This window comes from Myotis lucifugus, unplaced genomic scaffold, assembly GCF_000147115.1.
Source record: "Myotis lucifugus unplaced genomic scaffold, Myoluc2.0 scaffold_371, whole genome shotgun sequence".
NCBI classification, from domain to species: Eukaryota; Metazoa; Chordata; class Mammalia; order Chiroptera; family Vespertilionidae; genus Myotis; species Myotis lucifugus.
The window spans coordinates 53,517-60,623 of record NW_005871419.1 but is presented as its reverse complement, the minus strand read 5'-3'; the positions used below and the strand labels follow the sequence as shown (position 1 = coordinate 60,623).

Here is a 7,107-nt window from a genome sequence, read left to right as displayed (position 1 = left end):
TTCAAATGCCAGGAAAGTCCTAACCACCAAGACAGACTTGGCAGTGGAATGAAATGTACTTTTACATAGTGGCATCTGGCAGGTAGGTGGACTGTGACTGGGTGCCACTGAACAGCCCTGTCACACCCACAGCTCCCGAACTCCCCTAGCTGGGAGCCACCGCGGACAGTGTGCGTGTGTTGTGTGAACATTCTAGAGGCAGGAGCCCTGGACAAGACCCTGGATGGAGAGGAGGGCTGAGAACGGGATCAGCTGTAAGAGGCACTGGGGTTGTGGTAGTCTGCAGGGACTCAGATCGTGCAGGGTCGGGGCTTCCTGAAGGTCAGTGTCACCAGTGAACCAAGCAGTTGTGCTGAACGTGGGCTGTGCTTACAGAAGCCGAAGGACAGAAAGCCTTCTACTGCTTCCATGCAGCCAACTGCAGGTACAAGAAGCTGGTGAAAGAAGGAACAGTCACCTTCAAGGCCAGTTTATTTGTCTTTACCAGTGGGTGCGGGACAGCAGGGTGGTACGGAGTACTAAGTGCCAATGTGCGCTGTGCGGTGGGAGAGGGACATGCCCTGTCCACACAATCAGGGCAAGGTGACAGGCAGGAAGGACAGAGCACATTGGAGGCATTAAGGGACGACCACACCCAGGACCCCATCCTCCGAGGCTAGGGGCCTGGGCTTCATCTAACAGCATGCACTGGGGGCTCTCAGGAAATTGGCACAGGAGTTTTAAAAGCAGCTCATTCATTTTGGTCGGTGGCACTGAGACACTCCCCCATCCTCAACCACCAAGGGTAACCTGAGGGGCAGGTGCAGGGACTGCATTTAGCAGCATCAGCACACACTCTGTCTCCTACAAACTACCATTAGGCATAGCTTTGGGGTTAGTGTCTCTCAGAAATTGGAGGGAAAGCTGTCTGCAAGGCCAGCTGATCTGTGTTTTGCATTAGAGAGAGCGTGCATGACACTCAGCGGTGACACTGTGTCAGAGCTGCAATGGCTACTCGCTAGTACAGATTCACACCAGAGTAATCTAGTCTCAGTAGTGTACCATCCCCAGGATTCAGTAGCTCATCAAAGCCCCCCAAGTCCTCAGCCTGGGCTCCGCCATGCTCCCGCCACCCATTCAGATGCTGGCCATGCACATGGAAAGCCGCCCAGGACAAGGTGGGCGGCGTGGAGTTGGTTCTCACTGCAGCATGATGTCCTTGAGGATCTCCTTCAAGATCGTGTTTGTGACCGCGTGGAACATGAAGCAGACTCTCCCCATCGATGGCAGTAGTGGAACAGCGGGCATTCTGTGGTTCCTGCCAGCGGCAGAAGCACTGCACCAGGTAGCGCTCCAGGTCCTCCAACTGGTGGGGGTCACTCCTCATCTTCTCCACCAGCAGGTCTGTCTTATTGAGGAACGCGATGATGGAATGTTGAAGAAGAGCTTGTTGTTGATAATGGTCTCGAAGATGCTCTCGAACTCTACCAGCCAGTTAGTTGGCCAGTCCTCCATGAGCCCTTGGTTACACTCACTCAAGGACACCATAAACAGGATTGAAGTGATCCCATCAAAGCACTGGAACCACTTCTGGTGTTGGGACCGTTGGCTGTCCACATCCACCATCTTAAAAGGGATTTTCTTTAAAAAAAAACTATTTTATTGATTTTTTACAGAGAGGGAAGGAGAGGGATAGAGAGTTAGAAACATCGAGGAGAGAGAAACATCGATCAGCTGCCTCCTGCACACCTCCCACTGGGGATGTGCCCGCAACCAAGGTACATGCCCTTGACCAGAATCAAACCTGGGACCTTTCAGTCTGTAGGCCGATGCTCTATCCACTGAGCCAAACCGGCCAGGGTGGGATTTTCTTTTTTAAAATATATTTTTATTAATTTCAGAGAGGAAAGGAGAGGAAGAGAAACATAAATGCTGAGAGAGAATCATTGATTGGTTGCCTCCTGCACACCTCCGATTGGGGATGAACCCGCAACCCAGGCATGTGCCCTGACCTCCTGGTTCATAGGTGGACACTCAATCACTGAGCCAGGCTGGCTGGGCTTAAAATAAATTTTCTTCTTCTTTTTTAAAATATATTTTTATTGATTTCAGAGAGGAAGGGAGAAGGAGAGAGAGAGAGAGAGAGAGATCGATGATGAGAGAGAATCATTGATCGGCTGCTTCCTGCATGCCCCCACTGGGGATTGAGCCCACAACCCGGGCATGTGCCCTGACCAGAATCTAACCCTTCAGTCCGCAGGCCCATGCTCTATCCACCAAGCCAAACAGGCTAGGGCAAAAGGGATTTTCTTTTTTTTTTTTAATATATTTTTTTATTAAGATATTACATATGTGTCCTTATACCCACGTTACCCCCTACCCCCCCCCCCCCCGCTCATGCCCTCACCCCCCCGTTGTCCGTGTCCATTGGTTAGACCTATATGCTTGCATGTAAGTCCTTTGGTTGATCTTTCCCCCTTACCCCCACCCTCCCCTACCTTCCCTCCAAGGCCCGACAGTCCAATCAATGCCTCTCCGTCTCTGGATCAGTCCTTGTTCATCAGTTTATGATGTTTATTATATTCCACAAATGAGTGAGATCATGTGGTATTTATCCTTCTCTGACTGGCTTATTTCACTTTGCATAATGCTCTCTAGTTCCATCCATGCTGTGGCAAATGGTAAGAGTTCCTTCTTCTTCTTCCTCTTCTTAAAGAATACCTTTCAGCATTTCATATAATGCTGGTTTGGTGGTGATGAACTCCTTTAGCTTTTTCTTATCTGTGAAGCTCTTTATCTGACCTTCAATTCTGAATGATAGCTTTGCTGGATAAAGTAATCTTGGTTGTAGGTTCTTGTTATTCATCACTTTGAATATTTCTTGCCACTCTCTTCTGGCCTGCATGGTTTCTGTTGAGAAATCAGCTGACAGTCATATGGGTACTCCCTTGTAGGTAACTGACTTTTTTTCTCTTGCTGCTTTTAAGATTCTCTCTTTGTCTTTTGCTCTTGGCATTTTAATTATGATGTGTCTTGGTGTGGTCCTCTTTGGACTCCTTTTGTTTGGGGTTCTCTGCGCTTCCTGGACTTGGAAGTCTATTTCTTTCACCAGGTAGGGGAAGTTTTCTGTCATTATTTCTTCAAATAGGTTTTCAATATCTTGCCCTCTCTCTTCTTCTGGTACCCCTATAATTCTGATGTTGGTATGCTTGAAGTTGTCCCAGAGGCTCCTTACACTATCTTCGTGTTTTTGGATTCTTTTTTCTTTTTGTTTTTCCGGTTGGGTGTTTTTTGCTTCTTCGTATTTCAAATCTTTGACTTGATTCTTGCGATCCTCTGGTCTGCTGTTGGGAGTCTGTATAATATTCTTTATTTCAGTCAGTGTATGCTTAATTTCTAGTTGGTCCTTTATCACACCATCGAGGGTCTCACTAGATTTCTTGAGGATCTCACTACATTTATCGGCGGTTTCCATAAAAATCTTGAAAAATCTTAGAAACGTGGTTTTGAACTCTATATCCAGTAGTTTGCTTTCCTCCATTTCTGTCATTTGTGACCTGTTTCTTTGTCTTCGCATTTTGTCTGCTTCCCTGTGTTGGTAGAGTGGTTTTGTGTGCTAGGTGTCCTACAGGGCCCAGTGGCTCAGCCTCCCCAGTTACCTGAGGTGGACACTCTTGGTGCACCCCCTTGTGGGCTTTGTGCACAGTCTTGTTGTAGTTATGCCTTGATTGTTTTAGGTGTCACTGGGAGGAATTGACCTCCAGGCCAATTGGCAGTGAGAATCAGCTGTGTCTGCAGTGGGAGAACTTCTGTGCTGAAGACACCCTTCTGGGGCAAGACTTGCTTCAGTGGGGCTTTGGTGCTCACTGAGTCTGCCCCCTGAGTGTGTTCCTTATGAATCTGAGGAGTTGTAATCTGGATGGTCCCACTCTGACCACTGGGTACACTGGCTCTTGGATCTAAGGAGGTGCTAATTAAGCCTCTTCCTGAGGTTACCCAGCAGGAGCTACGAAGAGATATGCAGATTCCCCTTCCTTTTTGGGGGGCTTGGGGGTGCCCAGATGAGGCCCAGCTGTGAAGCAATGCAAGCTGCTGTGGGGCCTTGGGCCTTCTCTTGGAAGTTCTGGGTCTGTCTGGCCCAGCTGCAATTTGTTAGGTAATTTTCAGGTTGCAAAGGACCCAGGCATTCATATGCAAAAGCCTTTGCAGCAGCCTGGATGGGGCGGGGTCTCGGAATCAACAGGGCGGAGCAAGCAGCTACGGCTTATTCTCAGCCCTGCCCTAAGGGGCCGCGCGTCTCAGTGTCCCGGTAATTGCTGACAGCACCTCTGAGGGAAAGCCGCCCTCAAGTTCCGAGTTCTGCCTGCTGCCAGACCGTCCAGTTTCTCCCCGTATGAGCCCGGGGACCCCAGAGATTTCCCGGAACCGGAGTTCAGAGCAGTCGGGAGCTTGTGACTCCCTCCCGATTCAAAAAGACAGCCGCGTCCTCAGGTGCCAGCCCCTTTCCGCGCGCGCCAGAGCCTCCGTACCTCTGCACTTTACTTTCATAGCTCCTCTGAGTCTGTGTGCTCTTCTCTTTCCTTCTAGTTGTAGAATTTCCACTCAGCCAGCCTTCCTGTGGTTCTGGATGATGACCGTTCTGTCTTTTAGTTGTATTTTTGAAGTTGTTGTCGGAGGCAGCAATTTCCGGTGTTTACCTATGCCGCCATCTTGGTTTCTCCCTCAAAAGGGATTTTCTTAATAACAAAGTCATGTTCCACAATGCCCTTGGTGGCTTTCCTCACCAGCAGGATGTCTTCTTGCTTACTAGGAAAGTAGTTCAGCTGGCAGATCTGGTCCAAATTGTCCAGGAAGTACTTCACTGATTCACACAGGCCTCCTGCGACTGAAGGCCTCCCTGATGTCCAAGTGCCCCCAAGGGTGCTCAGGGTAGACACGTACAGGCGGAAGGCAGCCGCCTCTATGGACAGCCCGGCTTTGTTCTCGAAGGCCATGAGGAACATGCCAAGCGTTTTGTTCTCGAATGCTGCCATGGAATGTCCCCCCGCATCCACAAGGACCTTTGAGCCCTTGATGGGCTCAAAGATGGTGCCTTATTCTTTGAGCTGGACTTGCAGCTCCTGCCAGTTCCCAGCAGCAGGATCCTGACAAGGGGATGCAAGGTGGGCTATGTCCAGGCTGCGCCTCTGCCAACCTTGGCAGGCAGCAGACAGTGGCTGAGGTCCGCACCAGGCCGGACATGGCCGCTCAGACCATGGACCCCGCTGCAGGCAAGACAAGCCCCGTGTGGCAGCTGGGCACTCCCTCAGGCCAAGGCCGCCACCAGAGACCCAATGGTGGTGATTTTTTAAGTACAATACCAAAAGCAAAATTCATAAAAGAAAAAATTTTAAGTTGGACTTAATTAAAATGAAAAACTTTTGCTATGTGAAGCACTATTAAGAGAATGAAAACATAGACTATGAGAAAATATCTGTAAATCACATAGATGATAAAATATATCTAGCACATACAAAGAAATTTTAAGTCTGAACAGTTAAAGAAGCACACAAAACCCAATTTTTAAAAATGGGCAAAATGAGAGAGGGAGAGAATGAGGAGTGGGGATGAAAGTGAAAGCAAGAGCAAAGGCTGATAGGAAGCATAGATTATAGGATAGAGAGAAAATGATTTGACATTCCCAAGAAGCCTACGACTCCTTTTTCTGTTTAAATATTAGTAAATTATAGATACTAGATATCTATATATTGTATTTTTAAGAAAAAATAAAAAGGTTATAAGTGCGTGTAAAAGTGTGGTAGCTGTAGTTTTCTTTTTCTTGTAGAAAAGAAAATGGTATTAATTTGAATATTTTTGAGTAAGAAATGCCTGAAAAAATTATAGCATATATTTCTCATGGTGGATAAAGCAGTTATGTTTTTAACATATTAGACAATTTTTAGAGCCATTAAACTATTTTGTCTAGTACTACAGTGATGGATAAATGATGTTATTCATTTCTCAAATCCCATGGAACTTTATAGCACAAAGAATGAACCTTATGTAATATTTTAAAATGCAAATTAAAAAAAACACAACTAGGTGGATGGGGGGAATCACAACAAGGAATGGACACTATGAAAAAAGAATTTAATTGTATTACAAATGTATGACATAACCTCACTGGAGGGAATAGAGAGGAAAGGATCTAAGTAACTTTGGAAATGACTAGAAACTGTAAGACAAAAGGAACTGTACATGAACACCACGTATGGTAATGCTGCTTCCCATGGAGGTACTGGTTAGAAGTTCTGATGCTGCCATCGTATACACTGGGACTGAAAAAATAAGTAAAAAGATAGTGAATGGTAGGGGCCAGGTTTCTCACTGCTGGAATGAAGGATGACAGATACGTAAGGGGGAAAGTCTAGAATGAACCACGGTAGTTCTGAATTAGGGTCTAAGTCATCAGTGGGAATTCTTGTTTAGCTTAATATAGAAACTGATGAGTAAAAGGAGAAATAATACAGATATGTATATATACAGAGGTTAATATGCATACATTTATTTCCTAGCTCTGGTCACTGGCAGGGTCTAAAAGCAATGACACTCTGGTAATGATGAGCACATCAGAGAAAATCCTGGTTTCTAATATCATTCCCCAACAAAAGGATCCAGAGAATGCTGAAATGGCTGGTTTTAGGGCTGGAACAGAATATGTAAGATGAGCTTGGAGCATCTATCCTGTAGTGCCAGAAAGTAGGGAGGTACTCAAAACACAAACTGCTGGGAGTATGTCAAAGGGATACAGAAGGCAACTGAAAGAGCCCCCGTGGCAAAAGATGAAACACTTTGAGCAACAAAAATAAATAATGCAGTTTTCAGTTATGTCTGGTAACAGAAAACTTTGACATGTTCAACGATAATAAAAGTAGGTAAGCTTTAATATCTTTCCAACTTTAAAGAATGTAAAATTGTGTTCTTGTGCAGGTATATTTTTTCAGCGTAGGAGGACAGAATATACCAGGAACATAGCTTAAGTGGGACAGGCACACTGGAGTGTGTTTACAGGGGAAGAGGCCAGGAGAGGTAGGGACTCACATGAACAACAGCCCAATCCTATCTAATAAAGACAAAATATGCAAATTG

At 46.2% G+C, this 7,107-nt stretch overlaps 1 pseudogene; it reads right to left on the bottom strand.

Moving 5' to 3' along the window:
• Window positions 1-1,179: 1,179 nt before the first annotated feature.
• Window positions 1,180-6,282, bottom strand: LOC102442092 (annotated as a pseudogene).
• Window positions 6,283-7,107: the final 825 nt, after the last annotated feature.